The 21324-nt window shown below is 33.0% G+C and overlaps 1 protein-coding gene across 3 annotated transcripts in view; it reads right to left on the bottom strand.

The window, feature by feature from the left end:
* The window catches only part of LOC142318991 (bcl-2-related ovarian killer protein-like), a 421142-nt gene that overhangs the window by 240100 nt on the left and 159718 nt on the right, over positions 1–21324 (bottom strand). The window lies entirely within an intron of this gene.

Here is a 21324-nt window from a genome sequence, read left to right as displayed (position 1 = left end):
TTGCGATAGATCCTGAAAGCAATCAGTCGGTTGGTTATCTCATAATGCGAAAAAAAATACACAGACAGATAAACAAAATCGACTTTATATAATACTTCAGAGGATGAATGAGGAAGATATGTATGAGTGTAAATGAAGTGTAGTCTTGTACAGTCTCAGTTCGACCATTCCTGAGATGTGTGGTTAATTAAAACCCAACCACCAAATAACACCAGTATCCACGATCCTAGTATTCAAATCTGTATGAAAGTAACTGCCTTTACTAGGATTTGAACGCTGGAACTCTCGACTTCCAAATCGGCTGATTTGGGAAGAAAGTTAGACCAACCCGGCCTGTTAAACCTCCAAAACCTGATAACACCTCACAGTCATCACTTTGGCCTCTTTCAGGATGCCACCGATGCAAATGCCTCGGTAGACATTTCCGTCAGTGTATTTACGCAACCTCTTATCGCCTTTGTATTGCCTCTTCCAACCATTATCGTCTACCATAACTTACAATCCTCAACTATTTAATTAACAGATTCGCTCGCGGAAGCGCGATCAGCTGACCAATTTGAGGAAGAATTTTTTTCCATTATAATCCAATAAGCTGTATCATTGTCGAGTGCAAAGTAAAAATTATTGTGGCTGTAATTCACAACAAAGTACATTGTTTGAAAATTATTATTTTATTAAATTCTATTGAATTTTATATTGTTGATTAGAGCTTCTTCTTATTGTTGTTCTTATTGTTGTTATTATAATGATTATTATTATACGGTATTTATACAAGCACAGAAACATAATAGTTTGTTATCGTGAACATCTTTTCTTGGATAAATTAAAAATATAATACAATTGCATAACATTACTTCTAACAATTTGTAACTTAGAACATAAAAAAAAATCAAATGATCGATGCTGTTGCAACTTTTGCTTAAAAAATAATTGAGCAAATATTTAAAAAAAAATTTTTTAAATATTTTCAGTTAAATAATTATTTTATTAATACATAAATAGCAAACTAATTAACATTTTTAATATAATTTAACATCACACATTCTTTTTGTTTTGTCTTTTTCGTTTACAATAGGCCAAAGATTTTATCTTTTATGCTTATCATAATTAATAAAGATCAGTACATATTTTAACCACGTTACAGTAATTTCATCGAGATACTCATTTAAGAGTGGTAAGGTTGAAAATATCAAAGTAATTTAATTCATAAAATATACCCGCTATTATTTTACGGCAAAACCTGTGTTCAGATTTTTTTTCAGGCATTAATTTTTTATTTTATTTTATAAATGTTTATGTGCACTGAAATAAATTGCAGTGACTCATGTTACTTGTGACTAGTTACAGGCGCTCCCAGTTTTTTAAACTGGAGGGCATTTAGTACTTCTATGCTGTTATTTCACGCTCGCTTCGCCAGTGAAATCTGATTATAAACACAGCATCATTATTCCCGTTCTGTAATATAATTTTACATATATTCAGTATTTCACTATAAAATGTTGATAAAATCAGGGAAATATTGTTTTAATATAAATAAATTACTCCAAAATTTTTAAACTATGTTTAATTAGTTTACACAGATATAAGTTTTAAAAATATATTGCCGTTTCATTTTATGAAACAATTATCTTTGGTAAAAAAATAATATCCTTTAAGTGTTTTTTTTAAATTGTATTATTACACGTTAATTAGATTTTATCGATTTTATAATTTTATATGACTGGATTGTCTAACACTAATCTTTAATAATTATTATTTTAATATGTACTATCATTATTATCTGGAAAAAAGTAGGACAAAATACTTGTTATAACTTAACACTAAATTTAACGGTCTACTTTACGATGTATTTATATATTATGTACGTGATTATTATACAGAGCGTTCAAAAAGTCGCTGTGCAGTATGTTTTTAGCATTATGTGGTGCATTCTGTTCTTTCAGAGTTAGATTGGCTGGATTGAACGTGCTTCCGTTTAGGTTCGTGTTGTTTTGTTTATCAAAATCAATAGTTGCTAGAAGCATAATGATATTTCGGTAGAGGAACGCATTTTTCTCGTTCAATACACCTTTCTTGAAGGTGACAAGTATAATGATTTCGTAATGCTCAAGTATTTTGTACGATTTTCAAATACTCCTGCTCCTCACAGCAGTGCAGTTCGAACTCTTATCGAAAAATTTCAGGCGACAGGCTCTGTTGAAGACGCTGATCAATCTTTACAATCTTTACGCAAAGCAGAAATTGGAGTCTGGGTCGGTGTGAGTAGAACGCACATGGAGGGTCCAATATTTTTTGAAAATACAGTTAACAGTGATCGTTATTGCGAAGTTTTAACTAACATCATTAGTCAGGTAACAGAAGTGGAAATCAGTCAAGGTCGGTTCCAACAACATAGCGCTTCAGTGTACACAGCTAACAGGTCAATAACGTTTTTATGAAACGTCTTTGGTGAACGAATTATTTCGAAGGGTTTGTGGCCGCACGATCGCCCGATCTGACTCCCCCAGATTACTTTCTATGGGTGGCAGCGAGATAGGCAGTGTACTGCAGCAGACTACGCACGATTGAAAACTAAAAACCCTAATAACGGCGTACGTGCGAGACATTTCAGTAAATCAGCTGGTTAATATGTCTTTGAAAACGAATTGAAGCGTGTGCAGTGTTATATTAAATGACCTCCCCAGTTGGCGGAGGTCATTTTCAACATATTTCATAAACTATTACAGTTATTGCAATATCAGTTTCTGTAAAATAATGAAATGAAAATAGAAAGTAATAATTGAGAAAGTTTTATCATTACACTTCCATAATTCCAGTGCAAAGCAACTTTCCGAACGCTCGATATTATAACGCACTTTTTTTTTAAGTACGCTGTGACTAATTCACTTTATACTCTTTTAGTCAAGATATAATATATATAAATATGTAATATATTAAATTTACAAAATATTATAATATAATAGATTTAATTAGTACTTGAAATCTGAATGAATGTACGTCAGCCAATGTACTGACGTACGTACATTCATCTCATATAAACATGTCAGAAAACAAGAAACAAAAGTTTATTTACGTAAAACTATACAAAAATGTTTTAGTAATGAAGATTTAAACGTAATGTATATTTTTAGATCTAAATGCTAAAAATAGTAGTTTAACGATTTGTGAAATAACTGCGTAACAATTTTTTTATTTCTGCAAATGATATAAGCATTAAGTATAGAGTAATTTTTTAACTTTTAACACATGAAAATAATGTTAAAATAAATATTTTGTAAAATTTCTTTCATTTATTTTTTGACAATGAAAAATTAATTTACGGGTAAACGTTTTTTTTTTAATGTGAACCATATATTAGCTAAAAAAATCGTTAGTCATTTTTTTGCAATTTTAACGTTTCCTCTAACACAGCATTTCTCAACTTGGGTGTCCCGGTGATATGAAAGGGGGACTCTTTTACATATTAATTTGAATATGGGAAACAGAAATTAAAAGTTATGATTTTAGAAATTTTCGTGTTACAGACATCAGAACATACTCTAAGTCAGGTTTTAAGTTATTTTTTAATATCAGATTTGTTTACTATTTTTGTATAATATAAAACAGGCAAACTGTAACAAGTTAAATTGTATTTACAAGTAATAGTGTACATTTTACAATCTTTTCCATTTTTCGTTACTTCTAAAGAAAAAAAAAAAATAGTTATCAATATTATTATAATGAATGTGAAATTTTTGTCTCACATTCATTATTGTTAAAAACAATATTAAACTGTTTTTTATGTTTTATTAATTTTCATACTCACAGAAATAATTACTTTATTGTCATATTATTACGTATTTGAACAGATTACGAAAGAATTGGATTAAAGATGATTTGAAGTTATGAAATTACCTTGTACGTTTCAAATTTATAAATCTTTGGAATTATAATATATGTTTGAAATGTATATAAATGTTTGAATATTTCGATGATATTTACTTAAATTGTTACTGGTTAATTCAGTTCATTATTTAACCAATCTCGGTGTGAGTGTATGTGTGTGTTATAGGTTTTAAACAATCCAACTGATAAGTACAAGTTATGATTTTACATAACGAATGAGAGCTTTTAAAAATAATCTATCTATAATAAACTGTTAATATTACAATTCTCTTTGATAGACACGCAAATACTAATCATATAATATAATGCAAGTTATGCGTACATGCTACCTTTAATATTGTAACATTGTAACGAAGTCGACGATGTGCATCATATGAGTACCGTACATGGACTTTTACTTCCTTGTACGAAGTAAAGGAAGTATTGTGATCGCGAAAAATTTTGGTTTTCAGATCTCAACGGAAATATACATTTTGACCATCCTTGAATGCATTTTGAGTAGTTTCGGCGTGACGTCTGTACGTACATACGTATATATCTCGCATAACTAAAAAATGATTAGCCTTAGGATGTTGAAATTTTGAATTTAGGACTTTTGTAATATCTAGTTGTGGACCCCCAGTTTTGATTACAAGCGACTGAACCAAAAGTGTCCAAAAAATCTCCCAATCCAAAAAAATTTGGATGTTTTATTTTTTCTTAACTGCAGTAACAAGCCCTCATTGAGAGCTTTTCAAGTATATATCAAGTGGTACTTATTTTTATTGGTTCCAGAGTTATAGCCAAATGAAATTTTAATTAATGAAATACTTGGATTTTAGAAGGGGAAGGCACAAAGGCTCGAATCAGACTTCATCTACTTTACTTTTTTTTTTTTTTTTTTTTTTTTAAATACATTGATTTACTAATAATTATTGACCTCTAATTATGAAAAAAAATTTTCGATAAATAATAATTCAATAATAATAATAAAAAAATAGGAAAAAATATCAAAAGTTATTAATGAAATAAAATTTTATGTACCTTTCATTTAAAAAAAAAATGTATATGCAATTTAGTAGGCGTACAAGGAAGTCATGTCTACATCAGACTTTAGTAACATATTCATTGTAACGAAGCAAGTACCGGACTAACGTGTAGCATTGCATTCTTTCACACGGTGGGTTTCCTAAAATCTAGCGATAGGCAGCACACGTGGCTTACGTAATGCAACGCTTTATCTATTCTCAGTAATATAACTTACACAAGTAACTAACCAGAGATTTTTAAAGGTGGACCCTATTTACTACATTTTATAATATTTTGAATGTTTCTGATATTAAATTAACTTTTTATCACTTAATTTGTTCGATTTTTAGTTCAGTAAAACTTATATATTATGTTGTTATAGGTCTTGTTTGTACGCTTTTCATATGACTCTATTTTAGGAACATACAGGATATTATACACAACCGGAAATAGTTTAAAAAAATCAAACTTGGTCTAAAATTCATGACTCAGAGATTTGAATTATAAACGTTTTGATTAGTGTAATTTGAATGAACGTAGTTGAAAATGAGATGAAATGATAATATAATTATACAATATTATAAATGTTTACTAACGATTAATGCTAATCTAAAGGAAAAAAAAATAAGTAGAATATGTACAGAATATTTCACGATCTACGTTAATTTTAACAAATAAGTCCTGAAGAAGGAAGTTTGAATACTAAACCACTATTCTCGACGTTATTTAAGAAAATGTGATAATGGTAATTTTTCATTTCTTTATTGATTTTTTAACGTATGAATTATTTTTTTTTTAATTTTTATTTAATACAGTGCAACATATTTTCATTGTTTTATTGATTTATTACATTTAATAATGATTACGATTTACTCATTAGTATTTAATAATTAATTCGTATTAGAATGCATATAATAAAAATAAATTCAAACTTTAAGGAGAAAAGATTTGCTATTAAAATTTTCGTTATTCTTCTACATATCATTTATTATACATAAATAAATGGATTAAATACATTGTATTTATAAGAATTGGAATTAATCCCAGAATTTTCAAAGTAAATCAATATGCCAAACGTATACGAACAGTTGTCTGCTTACTGCTGGTCAATTAGTCGCTTAAAATTATTATTTTTGATCGATTTGGAATCCTTTAACTTTTTTTAAGAATGTTATGCTAAAAATTGATATGACCGAAAAAAGTATGCAAAAGTTATTTCAGATCACACAGCTCTGATGTGTAAAGTAATTTTGGAATTAATAAACAGTTATAAACCAGAAAACAGATACATCAGAACAGTTAAAATAAGTTGTTATTTAAATCCTGGAAATCAACATTTGCGAACCTTTTAACTTTCATCTGTTTCCTCAGTGATAAAAAAATAATGACAAATAGAGTTTCTGAAAAACAAGATACAATATTAGTGATGCGAAAATTAAAATTACGAATTTTAATTAGCTTCGAAAATGAATTTACACATTCTTTTTTACAAGTAAATATAATTTTTTCACATTATGGTAGTTGATAATTGAAAGAAGTCTCGATCGCCTTAACTTACCGTTTTCGAAATTAATTTTTATAAAAGTTCCTTATTTCGTTTTATAAAATTAATTGGTTCTAATGAATTAAGTGAACTGAGATAGTCTAAAATTTGAGTTCCGATACCTAACTTAACCACTGTGGGTGTTGTTACTTCAATCCATCCGTTCTCAGCCTGGGTTGCGACATTCACGGGGGTCACGAAATTAGCCTATAACTTTACTCGTAAACAATAATGAAATCATTTTATGAGAAAAAAAAATTATTACAAAACATTTTACTTAGTTTATAAGTGAGTATACATATAAAGAAAATAAATATTTATTTAGATGGTTGCGTTTGTTTTTCATTTAAAAGTTTCTCTATACGTATATCTATGTTAGAAATACACAAAAGAAAATTGTTTTCACGTGATAAAATACGATTTCTATACTTAGTTTAGTGCAACCACATTAGTATTAATTCATCTCGCAATTCTAATAACCGTTAACACTTTCCCCGGGATAAAAATCTGACTACTGTACGGGAAAGAAGAGATTTTTTTCTTTTCCTCCATTTCATCGCATAGTTTAGCAGACAGCCTATTCTGTAATGATCAACTTTTAATAAAATTAACTTTTTTTACAGTTTACAAAGAATTTGTTAAAGGTTTTCCGGCATATGTTTCATGGCAAGAGCATGTCTGTGAAAGAAGAGTTTCCTCGATCTTTTATTTTTTTCAAAAACTCACTTTTTTCTTGTTAACGCCTTTGCATCATCACTATATACAGCAACATATTTTTTCCAATCTTCATAGTTTTTACTAATATAAAAAAAATAAAACATTAAAAAGAGATTGTCCTGTTGCATGACCAGATACTCATTTGCTAAACAACATATTTTTTTTTATTGATCTGTTCCCATCGCATTCAAATCTTAAAAAACCATAACAGAGAAATGTTTGCTACATTTGTTGATTAATCAAAATTGAATACTAAAATATTCACTTGAACTTACTTGCTGAATTATCTGATCGCGAATATCCCGTGTAGTCGATTCGTCTTGATACTGTGTCTTAGAAAGCGTAATTGTTTTGCTTCTTTCACGACTTTTAAAACACTGACCATATCAATTACAGCAGGCTACATGAGGTTTTCTGTGATTTTACGGGGTTAGGACATGTTAGCTTCCCTTAATGCTACGAGATAACATGTTTCAAGTGTACTTTTATCAGTATGGCTTGATTTACAAATAGAAGCTTGCTAATTTTTCAAAGTATGTAATTTCCTTCGAAAAATTCCAAGGAATTACTTTTACGATCCGGATGTTTATTTTCCAAGTGTCGAATTAATTTTGATGGCTTCATGCTTTAATCGTAGAGGACTTGAAAGCAAACAAGGCATTGTGGTTTTCCATCCAATGAGGTAAAACCATAATTTAAATAAATGTTGGTGATTGCAGGCGTGAAACCGATAGACTTGATTGCGTCTGAGAAGCAGCAGCGGTATGTTGCTAAGAAGTCTGGTGAGTTGACCGGATAAAGTTCGAGAAATTGAACGACATGACAATGCCTTGTGGCAGGCCAGATGGGATGAAATAGATGGTGAGCGTTATACGCATGAACTCTCTCCAACTATTGTTGGTTTGCGGAACGCCTCTTGGGTGCACCCTAATAAATATGTGACGCAATTTCTTTCCGGTCATGTGCTTTTAGGGACAGACTGTAGAAATTCGGCCAGGTAGAGATTCTGGGATGTGTCATCGGTGTGGGCAATTGGACGACACCAATCATGTCCTTTATGAGTGCTCGAAGTACGAGTTAATGCGTACGGAGACCATCGGTCGGCGTTGGATCTCCGTGCCAAATGGACAATACTACATTGGAGGAGCCAGACCAAATGGACAATAGTGGAGAGTTCTATAGTGTACTTAGCAAAGGGGATCTAGAGCTCTGCTTTGATTTCTCTTTTATTCTGTTTTTGTTGATATTTTGATTTATAAATTATGTTTTTGTTGTTCTTGTCCTTTGTTTTGTTCTGTTTCAGTGTTACTGTATTTTTATTGTTCCGTGTTGGGTGTTGAACTCATTTTTACATTCTACGGGTAGATAGTTCAATTCCTTTGTTAAGTTAGATCTTTTCAGTCTTGCTTAAGATTCGGTGAGATGTGTTTTGTTTTGAGTTCATTAAATAGTAGTACACCGATGGGAATGTCACTCGTGGCATCCTGGCCGAGGCGGACTGGAATATATCAAAAGCCGAGGTTTCGAAGATGACCTCCTGCAAAGCCCATAATAGCTCGGAACGGAGGGGATGGGAGAGGGTATCTTCCCCTTCTGGGTCAGGATGTCATTGTATTATCTTGTTTTTTACCGGTAGATTCATTGGATGTAGATGGGTCACTTCGTTTTTTTACAGATTTATCCATTTTTCATAAGTGAAAAAAGCACATTCACAACGTTTGATCGCACACTAAAAAACCAAAACCTCAATTATTATTATTTTCAATGAAACTACGCTCCCAAAAACTTAAATAAAGGCACCACACGCACGCTTTGCATTTGAAACTAAACTGACATACTGCAATCCCTTTTATACTGCTGAGAGCACGACGTGTTCAAATATCATATGCATGTTCGAATCTGACGCTCTCAGAGTGATTATTATGCGAGTAGTTCAAATTAAAAAGAGCACGTACACATCAAATTTATACTGTAAATTTTCCATGTTTATACCCGTCGCTATTAACAAAGTTAAATAATAATTTTAACTAGGTTTCATTGGGTTGAGTTGGGAGATCGCGAAATATTCACTATATACATTTTTTTTATTTTTTGGGGGGATCGTGGGACTAAAAGAGTTGAAAATAACTGTTCTAAAACCTCTGAAAGCAAATGTTTGATAGTTGATAGTATTAATAGTGTAGCCGTAAAGAGTATTTTTGAATGGTCGTTTTCAAGCAACTAAAATTACATCGTGGATTTTTCTTAGAAAAAATTATTGCTTTATACAGCGTTGGTTATATATATATATATATATATTAAATATAGGGTATAGGAATTAGTTCGCTTTATATGATAAAAAATTAGGACATTTTTTTATTTTTTTTGTTCAAAGGGGTACTGTATTTTAAGTGTTCTTATAGGACCGCAGGGATTATAAATATATAACTTTCTTAATGTCTACTTACAGAAATGATTTCAGATGAATCAATTTCTGCAGACTGTTACTTTCAAGCTGGATATCGAATAATTTCGATATTTACATCCAAATTCTACTCCCAATTTATTAGCATTTGAAGAAGAAACGCCATCACAAGTTGCACAAAACTGAAGAAGATGATTACTATCAGAAAGGAAGACGTAAGTTGATAAAGGTTAAATTACGATGAACTGAAGAAACGATAAATATTTTTCAATCAGGTAATTTCTTAAAGCTTAAGTAAATGTAGTACTTTTATCGCCTTTTATTAAGAAATAATTTAGATTTGTTCTAAAAGAAAATCATAAAAATAATATATTATTTCCCGTGTTCTGCTATAGCAGAGATATAGATTTAGAAGGGAAAGTATTGTAATTGGTCCAGTTTGGAGATAGGCAGTTTTCACCGGATATTTACGTTTTGACACCTAAGGAACCCAAAAAATTGGAACGAAATTTTCCGGGTATTCCTATGTACGAGTACGTATGTGCGTATTCGATGTCGCACCCTAAATCACCTTATATCTCTAGAATTATTCGACCGATTTTGACCAGACTTGGTCAGATTACTTCCATAAATGGGAGATTGATGCCATTAAGTTTTCAACTTAAAGTCAAGGGAGTGAGGATGTAGAGCAAGGTCGCCCGCAGTATTTCGAGAATTCGCCTAATTAAGGTTTTATTTTTCTTAGGTACATTTATTTATTAAAAATTAAAAAATAATAATTCCAAGAAAAAATTTTTGCAAGATCGCATCCCCACCCCAAAAAATGTTCTAAATAAACTAGTAGCTAAATGGGTAGAAGGTACTGTGTCGTTAGTACCTTCACTCACCACAAGGAGAGCTGGTGTAGCAGTGAAGTACAGCTGCTCTAGTCGCCCGCTATGAACCCACCGGGTTGGTCTAGTGGTGAACGCGTCTTCCCAAATCAGCTTATTTGGAAGTCGAGAGTTCCAGCGTTCAAGTCCTAGTAAAGCCAGTTATTTTTACACGGATTTGAATACTAGATCGTGGATACCGGTGTTCTTTGGTGGTTGGGATTCAATTAACCACACATCTCAGGAATGGTCGAACTGAGAATGTACAAGACTACACTTCATTTACACTCATACATATCATCTTCATTCATCCTCTGAAGAATTATCTAAAACGGTAGTTACCGGAGTCTAAACAGGAAAAAGAAAGAAAGAAAGAAAGAAAAAGTCGCCCGCTATGGTGTGACGTCATAGAAGACCGGTAGAATTAAATAAAATAATAATATTTAAAATATAAAAAATTATCTAACGTAGCCGCTAGTAGCGCAAAGCCGAATGAAAAACGGTATGCGCGCGCTCTTTAGTTTGAATCATTGAATTAAATAAAATAAAAAATATTATATTTAAATAAAATTATAAATATTTTAATTTGAGTTGTGTGTGTAAGCCGTGCATCAGAAAAAAACCGCGTGACGGGAAAGTCCTACAACTGTGTTAGATTTTTTTTAATTTACAAGTACAAAAAATGCAATTGTTTAATAAATGTTTATTTCAAAAAGTAGATGTGATATACCAATTTTTCAATTAAATTTTTATCAGCTTTCTTAAAGTTTATATTATAACAAACAAAAAAACTTAAAACTGTAATGGTTGAGAACATATTTTTCAGTTATTGATTAGGTATTTTTAGACTTAATCTAATTACAAAAAAATACATATTACCTTACTTAATCAAGCTAATCAATTTACTTATTGCAATCCGGAATGTGCTATAGTTTCAACTAAGTGATGATGATTGATCTATTAATACATTTTCGTTGATATAAATTAAGTATTAACATTTAATTGAGAGAAGAGCTATTAATGTATCTAGTACTTAATATTTATATAAATTAGTGTATTTTTACTCATAATAACATAAGAAAAAAAACAGATTAATATACAAATATTATGTGAACTTCAAAAAATAAAAAATAAATAAAAAAAGGGGAAGACTAAATGAATATTTCATGGTTTGGTTTCTCAAGAGCATAATGCAAATGAATTTTTACAGTAGAAAATAACCTGTGGAGTTAAGCAGAATTTTATAGAATACGAAAATCGAATGACTTACGAGTACACTTGTTAGGATTCTAGTCTGATTATGAAATAACTACTATTAACTAAAAAAAATTCATAAATCAATACCTCCGTAGATTTTTTTAATATAGATAATAGATAGATTAAAAATAAATACTATGTGCTGAAACTTAACAAATTGTGGATGAATTCGACCCCCTTTTTCCCCCTTAATGAACGAATAAGATCATACATTGTACCTCACAATGTATGAGGTCAAGACGGTCGAATGACCGTCTGCAAGAATTTATGACTGAAGACATAAAACTAATAAGGAGAAAGTATGTGGGGAGGCAGAAGAAAATACGGATGCCGGTACAGACAAAAATGCCTAATCTATGACGAAAACACATGAATTCACCTTATCACGTAACTACATATTTAGGGAGATAATAATTAGTACAAAATTTCACGATAATCGGACATAGCATTAAGGTTTATCTAAATCGATTCTATAATAAGTAAATTGTACATTAAAAAGAAGATTCTTGAGTAAAAAAAATCCGATTAATGTAAGTTAATATTTCAATAGAAACTTGAAAAAGTTGCCCTGAGGTAGATAATCCCCACGTCCGGAACACAACATCTACGTTCCACGTCCAGGGCGGCAACAGCTGTACTCACGTACATTACATATAGCTGGCTAACGGGGTTCCGAGTATTGTTTCTCGGATATACTTTTTTCGGCCGATTTTCATCTGCAGGCCGAATTAGAGGACTGGATTTCGCGGCCACCTGCAGATACGAAATTCTTACTGATTATGGAAATGGATTGACACTACCTTTAGAGCTGGCAATATGGCGGCCACGGTCGAAGTTATTTGCAGGTGTAACGGAGACCTTTCGTTGTCCACATGCCCCCCGCGATGGCAAGCATGTAGTTAAGGTGCCCATGTTGTTCGGGGCATGGGAGCCCTGAAAGCCTCGGTGTGTAAGGGCAGAGACTGCGCATCCGCTCTCTGCCAGGACATATGCCGGTTCCACCGGAGTACCGGAACGGACCTCCAGGGTTGGTAGCCCTGGAGTGGAAGTGTACCCCGGCGGCTAGCCTTACAACAGAAGGGATCAACTGTTCATGCAAACTGAACAACCAAACGTGGCAGAGTGTTCACGTAAACACCCTCGTCTAGAACCAGCCGTTTCGCCTGAGGCAAAACGGAGAAAGAGCGCAGAATCTCGTAAAATTGAAGTTGAGGCTAGGAAAAGCTTGCAAAAGGCTTTCTTCAAAAGCAACGTTTCAAAGCCAAAATACTTAGTTATTACAAAAGAAGACGGTAATTTCTCGAAGGTGAGTCCATTCCTCATTGCTCGAGAAATAACAAAATGTGCTGGAGGAAATATGTGTTAAGGAAATTAGGAAAACTTTCACGGGACTTCATGTAGAGATCGTAAATGATATACAGTCTCAGAAGATCCTAGGTCTTAAAAAAATTGGAGAACTAGCTGTACGTGTTGATCCCCACGGCACGCTCAACACCTCAAGGGGTGTTGTGGTCTGTCGGGATCTTCTTAACTCTACGGAGCAGAAAATTGTAGAAGAATTAGCGCCGCAGGGAGTATTAGAATGCCGGAGGTTGAACATGAGAAGGAATGGCGAAGTCCTACCTTCAGCATCCCATGTTCTTACATTTAACCGGCCTACTGTGCCGGAGAAGATAAGAGCGGGCATACATCGGTTGGATGTGCGGGCATTTGTCCCGCAACCAATGCGATGCTTTAAATGCCAACGCTTTGGACACACCGCTGTTAGGTGTGAGAGGCCGCAAATATGCGTGTGCGGTGATGAAGTTCATGAAGGAGAGCCGTGTAAGGAGCCTCCTACCTGTATAAACTGCAGAGGACAGCATTCCTGTAGATCTAGGAACTGTCCTGTTTACAAAGACGAAGTAGCTGTGCAGGAACTAAAAACCCTGCAAAAGGTCAGCTACTTTGAAGCAAAGAAGATCGTAAACGCCCGCTGACCTAGAGCAACAACAACCTATGCTCAGGCTGCGACTGCTGTTCCTACTCCTGCTCCTGCTCCAGTTGCTGTTGATGAGAGTGCAATCATCAACAAACTCGCACCAACCTTGGGAGGATAATTGAAAATAAAATGAAGCCTCTCAGCACTAAAGAACCTGTTAAGCCAAGAATAATTGTACAGCCTCCTGAAGACACATCTCCAAAACAGGCGACGACCTTCTCAACGAACACGATGCTGTTCGTAAGATGGAGAAAAAAGAAAAAAAGGATGGCCGAAGGGAAAACCTAGGCTATAATATAATTTAAAATCAGCGAGTCGATAGTACAATGGAACATCAATGGATGTTTTTCAAACATCCATGAGCTCCAACGCTTGGTACATGATGTAGACCCGATTTGTATATGTCTGCAAGAAACGCATTTCCGCCGAAATGAAAATTTTAAATTAAGAGGATTCAATATATTCCGGCGAGATCAACCGCCAAATGTAAGAGTTAGAGGTGGAGTAGCCATATTAACATCAACTAGAGCTACCACCGAAGCGGTTGTTCTAAACACAAAACTACAAGCGATCGCCGTTAGAATGAAGCGTCCGCTCCAGGTCACTGTCTGCAGCATATACTTGCCGTATTTTGATTGGAATAAGGATGACATAGCAAGACTAATTTCCGAGCTTCCCCCACCTGTTTTACTGGTGAGTGACTTTAATGCTCATAATTCTCTTTGGGGATCAGATCGAGTAGATCCCCGTGGCAGAGAACTGGAAAGGTTCCTGATGAATTCAGAACTTATTATTTTAAACGACGGATCAGGAACCTTTTTCAATGCCAGAGATGGATCGACGTCGTGTATAGATCTTGCACTTATAAGCGGATAGATAGCACCGAGGTACAGCTTCCATGTCATAGACGATTTGCATGGAAGCGATCATTTCCCGGTGCAAATTGTAACTGATATTATAAGATAAACATATCCCATCTCTAAAAGATGGTTATTTGATAAGGCAGACTAGACTGGACGAGCTTCACAGCAAGAACGATACACCCAGAAACAACTGGATTAATCGGAGACGATGTCGACGCCATAACAAATGCAATACTTGAGTCGGCATCGAGATATATTCCCAAAACATCTGGGAAACTTACGAAGAAACCCGTTCCATGGTGGAACGATGAAATAAGTGAAGCTATAAAAAGAAAGAAAAGGGCGTATAACGCCTTTAAGAAGCGTCCTAGCATAGAAATTCTTGTTGACTTTAAGAAATACAGGGCGTATGCAAAACGTCTTATGATAGACTCAAAGAAACGATCCTGGCAGCAATACGTGTCATCCATCGACAAAACTACTACTGCAGCAGATGTTTGGAGGAAAGTGAAGGCGATTTGTGGGAGTAATGATTTTGCTCCCATAACTAGCCTTCAAGATGAAGATGAAATAAAAGACACTCCATATCAAATTGCAGAGCTGTTATCCAATCACTTCGAAAAGGCCAGCAGAACGGCCAACTACGAAGAAGATTTTCGTACTAAAAAAGAACAACTTGAAGGTCTACTAAACTTCAGAACTGAGTATAATTACTCATATAATGTACCATTTAAAATGGAAGAATTCGCGAAAGCGTTGGAAAAATCAGGTAACACAGCTGCTGGTCCACTTGAAATCCATTATAATATGATCAGGCAGCTGAATACCACTGCAAAGCGTAGATTATTAGAACTTTATAATAAAATATGGCGGGATGGAATGTACCTGCAGCAGTGGAAAAAAGCTCATGTTGTTCCAATACCAAAGAAAAATAAAAATTTAACAGACCCCAATAACTATCGTCCTATTTCCTTGACGTGCGTTATGGGAAAAATATTTGAAAAAATGATTAATAATCGACTCGTCTGGGTTTTGGAAAAAGAAAACCTGATATCACCGTATCAAGCAGGTTTTCGGCAATACCATTCTACCACTGATCAAATGATCAGCTTAGAGGACGTTATATGTAACAGCTTCATTACAAGGAAACATTGTGTCGGGAGTCTTCTTTGACCTTCAGAAGGCTTTCGATATGACCTGGCGTCATGGTATAATGCTCCAGATACATGAATGGGGCATTCGTCGCAACCTGCCAGTCTTACTGAGCAACTATATGAATGAGCGTACCTTTCCAAGTACGAGTCAGTAGCGAATATTCATCTGTAAGAAATTTGGAAAATGGCATACCACAAGGTTCGCCGTTGAGCGGTACCTTGTTTACCATTGCCATTAATAAATTGATATTAGCCATTCCAGTAGAAATCAGCAAAAGCGTATATGTTGATGATCTGGCAATCGTATATGCCAGCAACAAGACTGCTATGGTGAGGTACAAATTGCAACGAGCGATCAATGCTCTAAATGAAGTTGCAAGGAATAACGGATTCCAATTCTCACCAGAAAAAACGTGCTGTGTACACTTTTGTAGGAAGAGAATTCCTCATCAAAGTCCTGTGTTGACAATTGATGATAATCCAATACAATATAAAGACAGCATAAGATATTTAGGACTAGTATTGGATAAATCCCTTACATGGGGATTACATATACAGGACTTGAGTGATAGATGCAAAAGAGCCCTAAACATTATAAAATGTTTATCGAACTTAAATTGGGGCTCAGACAAAGAGACATTATTGAGATAGTATAAAGCATTGGTTCAATCTAAACTAGACTACGGATGTATCGTATATTCATCTGCTAGAAAGTCGCATTTAAAAAAGTTAGACGTAGTTCATAATAGCGGAATAAGATATGCAACTGGTGCTTTCCGCACAAGTCCGGCGGCTAGTCTGATGTCTGAAGCCGGAATAATGCCACTACATTATAGAAGAGAGATCCTTTTACTAAGATACGCAGCAAATATATGGGCTTATCCTGCCCATATAAATAATAAACTTTTCAATAACCATCCTATGGCTGCATTATACGAACGTCGTGCTACCTATTCCAGACCAGCCGGAATTAGGTAGCACGAATTAAGAAGTAAATACGAAATTGCCTTTCCAGATACGTTGGCAATTTCTACTAGAGAAATACCGCCATGGCTCTTGCCAGCGGTAAATACAAGTTTGGATCTCTCTCAAGGAGAAATAAAAAAGAAACCAGCAGTGATCATCCAACAGGAATTTTTGGCAACCGTCAGTAGTTACCAAGAACATATTAGAATTTATACTGACGGTTCTAAAACCGAACATGGTGTTGGATGCTCAATATATGTAAATGGAGAAGCCCACTTTTGGAAACTGCCAGATGTGGCCAGTGTCTACACGGCAGAACTAACTGCAATTCAGCAAGCTCTTCGCTACACTGAACACTATTGCGAAGAGAGAGTGTTAATATGTTCCGATTCTTTAAGTGCACTTGTCGCAATTCGGAACAAGAACATTAAGGATGTCCTAATTGCAAACATCCTGTCCATTTTATACGTTCTAAAACAACGAGGACAGCGATGCGTATTTGTATGGACTCCGGGGCATGCTGGTATTACAGGTAATGAAATCGCAGACGAAGCTGACAGAAAGGCAACAGTCAGCGATGATTTGGATGCATTTCCTGTAAGAATGGCAGATGTTAAAAACCGTCTAACAAACACAGTAAAAAACAAGTGGAATGCTGAATGGAGGAGTTTAAATACAAAATATAAATGGAAAAGCGACTTTAAGTTGACTCTCCGTGAACAAGTAGCGGTGACCAGACTTAGAATCGGTCACACGCGATTAACAAATTTATATTTGTTAACCGGCGAAGTGAGACCAATGTGCGGTGCTTGTAATAAAACACTGACAATCAAGCATCTAATAGAAGAGTGTACCATATATGAGGACCTCAGAAAGAGGTTCCGTCTTAGAAATAATATTAGTGCTGATCTGGATAATGGAAATGAAGAAAATATAGTTGCATTCTTACACGCCAGTGGACTTCTTAAAAGTCTATAAAATGAAAGTTTAAAGATGTGATAAAAGAATCTCTAAGCGGTAGTTTTATATATATATATCTATATAAAGAAAGAAATGGTTTTGAGAAGTTGAAATTTTAATTTCATGGTCTTTTGAGAACCTTATCTCAAATTTTAATATTGGGGCTCTTTACACCCCGTAAGTGTTTGTGATTGTCCTTGTTTTTTATGTCTTAATGTTTATTGTGAAGTTTGTGTTTTTAAATAAAATGTAAGGGCCCTTTACACCCTTACATATGACGATCCTGATGGAGATAATAATTTCTTTTAAAGAATGTGACGAGGGCTAATGACCTTAGCAGTCGATGCCCATAAAAATTCAGAAAAAAAAAAAGATCGTTTCACAATGTAAGAACGAAATAAAAATTTAAGGGATTAAAGGTTCTTAAATAAAAGTTATGAGTAATGTAATTTTCTAAAATTAATTTTACAAAAATATTATGTTTGAAATTTAGTCTTGTACAGTCTCAGGTCGACCATTCCTGAGATGAGTGGTTAACTGAGACCCAACCACCAAAGAACACCGGTATCCACAATCTAGTACACAAATCCGTATAAAAGTAACTTCCATTACTAGGATTTAAAGCGTAGAATTCTCGACTTCGAAATCAGCTGATTTGCGTCAGTAGGTACCCAGCATTTAATAAACGTAAATTTAAAAATGCAAACAAAACTTAAAATAAATAAACGAATAAAATAAATATTACCAATAAATAAATAATAGTATCAAAATTTTATAAATAAAAAGGTACTTTCTACCACAGTTAAAAAATAAACAAAAAATTTAAAAAAACCTTTCGGCACAGCGGAAGGCGGAGGTAGATTTCACCGATGCTAAGTAGGGGAAAAAGTTATAGCGATATTTTGTTTTTTCGAAAAAGCCCTCCCATTTTCACCCCCATGATCAATTTTGCCCATTAACGAACTCGACCGAGATTTTGGGTCGTTATATTTTATGTATCAATTTGAAATTGATTGGCGTAAATTTACGGCAGTTATCGTGTCCACAAGAAAGTGAAAAAAAAAAATAAATATATATATATATGTATATACTTTTGAACCGTCGGTAGTTTTGGGGTCTAAGGAGTGTGAAACGCGAAGATATCTCGAAATTTTTCGGAAGTCGAATCATGGTAATTACAATAGGTAGCTTTCTCATGAAAACTACCTAAAAAAAACAAAAAACAAAAAAAAACTGATAGGTAACCTAAATCAATCCTGAAGTCGAAAGTGAAAGGTCAGTGTAAAGTCTACTTGACTTTCGACTCCAAAATAATATTTTATAACATTTAGTTAACAATTGTTTTCATTATTTTTATACTACCAAAAATATTTTTTGTAGTGAAATACATTAATCAATTTTATTTACAGTCAATATTCTCTGTAATAATTTACTTATTTTAAGTTTCGTTTGAGATATGTTTTTACCAATTTTTCTGAATCAACTGATGAACTTTCTTAATAATCGAAATACCATGTGTACTTTTTTCTATAATCGTCTAACATAGCTCATTTTTCATATACCTTAGAATCTAAAATGTTTCGCTCATTATACCGTGCAATACGTACGATGATATAATTAACAACTAGTTATAAGTAATACATAATATTTATTTACATTTAATATTGTTCAGACCTTCTCTCAAACAAAAATCACTATGACCTACTTAGGATTCTTTTAAAGGAATGTGATTATCCAGTGACGTTGGAAGTTTCAATGTTACGGTACGGCGGCAACTAAAAGTAAGGAGAGAAATCCGGAAATTCTGGATACAGATTTTAATCTACTTCACACTAAACTATCTACACTGTAGTTAATACGTGTCAGAAGTTAACTCAAAGACCATCTTATAAAGTTCTATCAAGAATTACAACGAAACGAACCTTGTCGCTTATTAAATAACGTATTTTCTATACGATTCACAAGTGTAATATTTTAGATATAATCATTTTATTTCTTTCGATGTCTCAATAGATTCTGTTGATCGATAGAAAGTGTATTTGTATTTTAAGTCAAAAAAGGTTAAAAAATACTAAAAATAATATTACCTGAAGCGTTAAATGTCACATAAGCACACTAATTTAAACAGATCGACAGCAATAATATACTTAGTTTGTTGCTAGTAGTTAATGGTAAATGTCCCACTGCATCAGTAAAAAAAAAAGAAATAAAATTGTGTAGACGTGTGAAGAGATCTTTTAATTTAATCATTTTGTTCTAGCATTTTCGTTACGATGTTTTTGCCATATATTAAGTTTTTGAATATATATATGCATATTATTACAGTAAAAATAAAAACCTAATACAGAATAATCTTGAAGTTGTTTTACATTAACATCTGTTTACTATTCAGCCAGAAAGTGTTTCTAATTTGATGACGTAGATATATATCTTATCTCATATTATATGGAATATTATTCTTATTGAAAAACTTACATTTGCATAAATAACTATCACTTATTTTTGCTATATTCTTAAATATCATGTTTCTTACATTATGTATGAAGAAATTTTTTTTTTTTCGAAATAAGTTTCCATATAGTTTCTATTGAATATATATATATATATAGTATACACGTATTTACAAATAAATATATTTATAGTAGTCAATATTAAATAAAATATAAAGTGATTACTAATAAAAATGAAATTCATAATATTTGAATGTCAAATTATAATGGTATTCGTTTATTACTACACAGTGGGATAAGAAAAACACTAACACTGATATGTTTATAATAAATTATCGAAATCTATTATTATAATTTTATTATTTCCTTGTACGAAGTAAAGGAAGTATTGTGATTGCGAAAAATTTCGGTTTCCAGATTTCAACGGAAATACGTACGTATCTCGCGTAACTAAAAAACGATTAGCTGTAGGAGGAACCTCCTACAGTTTGGATTTAGGACTGTTGTAACATCTAGTTGTGCACCTCTCCCTTTGATTGCAATCGACTGGACCAAAAGTATCCAAAAAATAAATAAATAAATAAAAATTGGAATTTGGACTTTTTAATTGCAGTAATAAGCTCCTCATTGACAGCTTTTCAACGATATATCATAAGTGGTATCTATTTTCATTAGTTGCAGCAGAGTTATAGCCAAATAAAAGTTTAATTAACAAAATACTGGGATCTTGCAAAGGGAAGGTACATCGGTTCAAATCAGACTTCATCTCCTTATTTTTTTTAACTTTTTTTCTTAATTTAAATATATGGATTTATTAATAATTATTAACTTCTCATTGTAAAAAAAAAATTACAATAAATTATAATTCAATAATAACAAAAAAAAAAAATGAAAACAATATCAGAAGTTATTTTATATATATATATGTAAGGAAACACGATTTTAAATAAATAGTATTTTCGTGCTCTTTATACCTCAAAACGTAAAGAAAAATTCATCTTTATCCCCCACTCACACCATGTGACCAAAAGTAATACATTACTTTTCTTCGAAACGTCGGTAATAGGGACAGTTTTCTTCATACTTCATTCTTTTAAATAATACCTGATCGGCTAAAAGACAGTTTCTCCAATTAATAAGACATTTAATTAAAAAAATAATAATAAATAAATATTAAAAAAAGTAGTTTTGTCCCGATTTATTAAACATCTGATTTTTTTTTTTTTTTTTTTTTTTTTAATCGATAGCTTGGAGAGATCCAAAA

This window comes from Lycorma delicatula, chromosome 2 (genome assembly GCF_047948215.1).
Source record: "Lycorma delicatula isolate Av1 chromosome 2, ASM4794821v1, whole genome shotgun sequence".
NCBI classification, from domain to species: domain Eukaryota; kingdom Metazoa; phylum Arthropoda; class Insecta; order Hemiptera; family Fulgoridae; genus Lycorma; species Lycorma delicatula.
The sequence above is the reverse complement of the archived record's forward strand: the minus strand, read 5'-3'. Positions and strand labels throughout refer to the sequence as shown.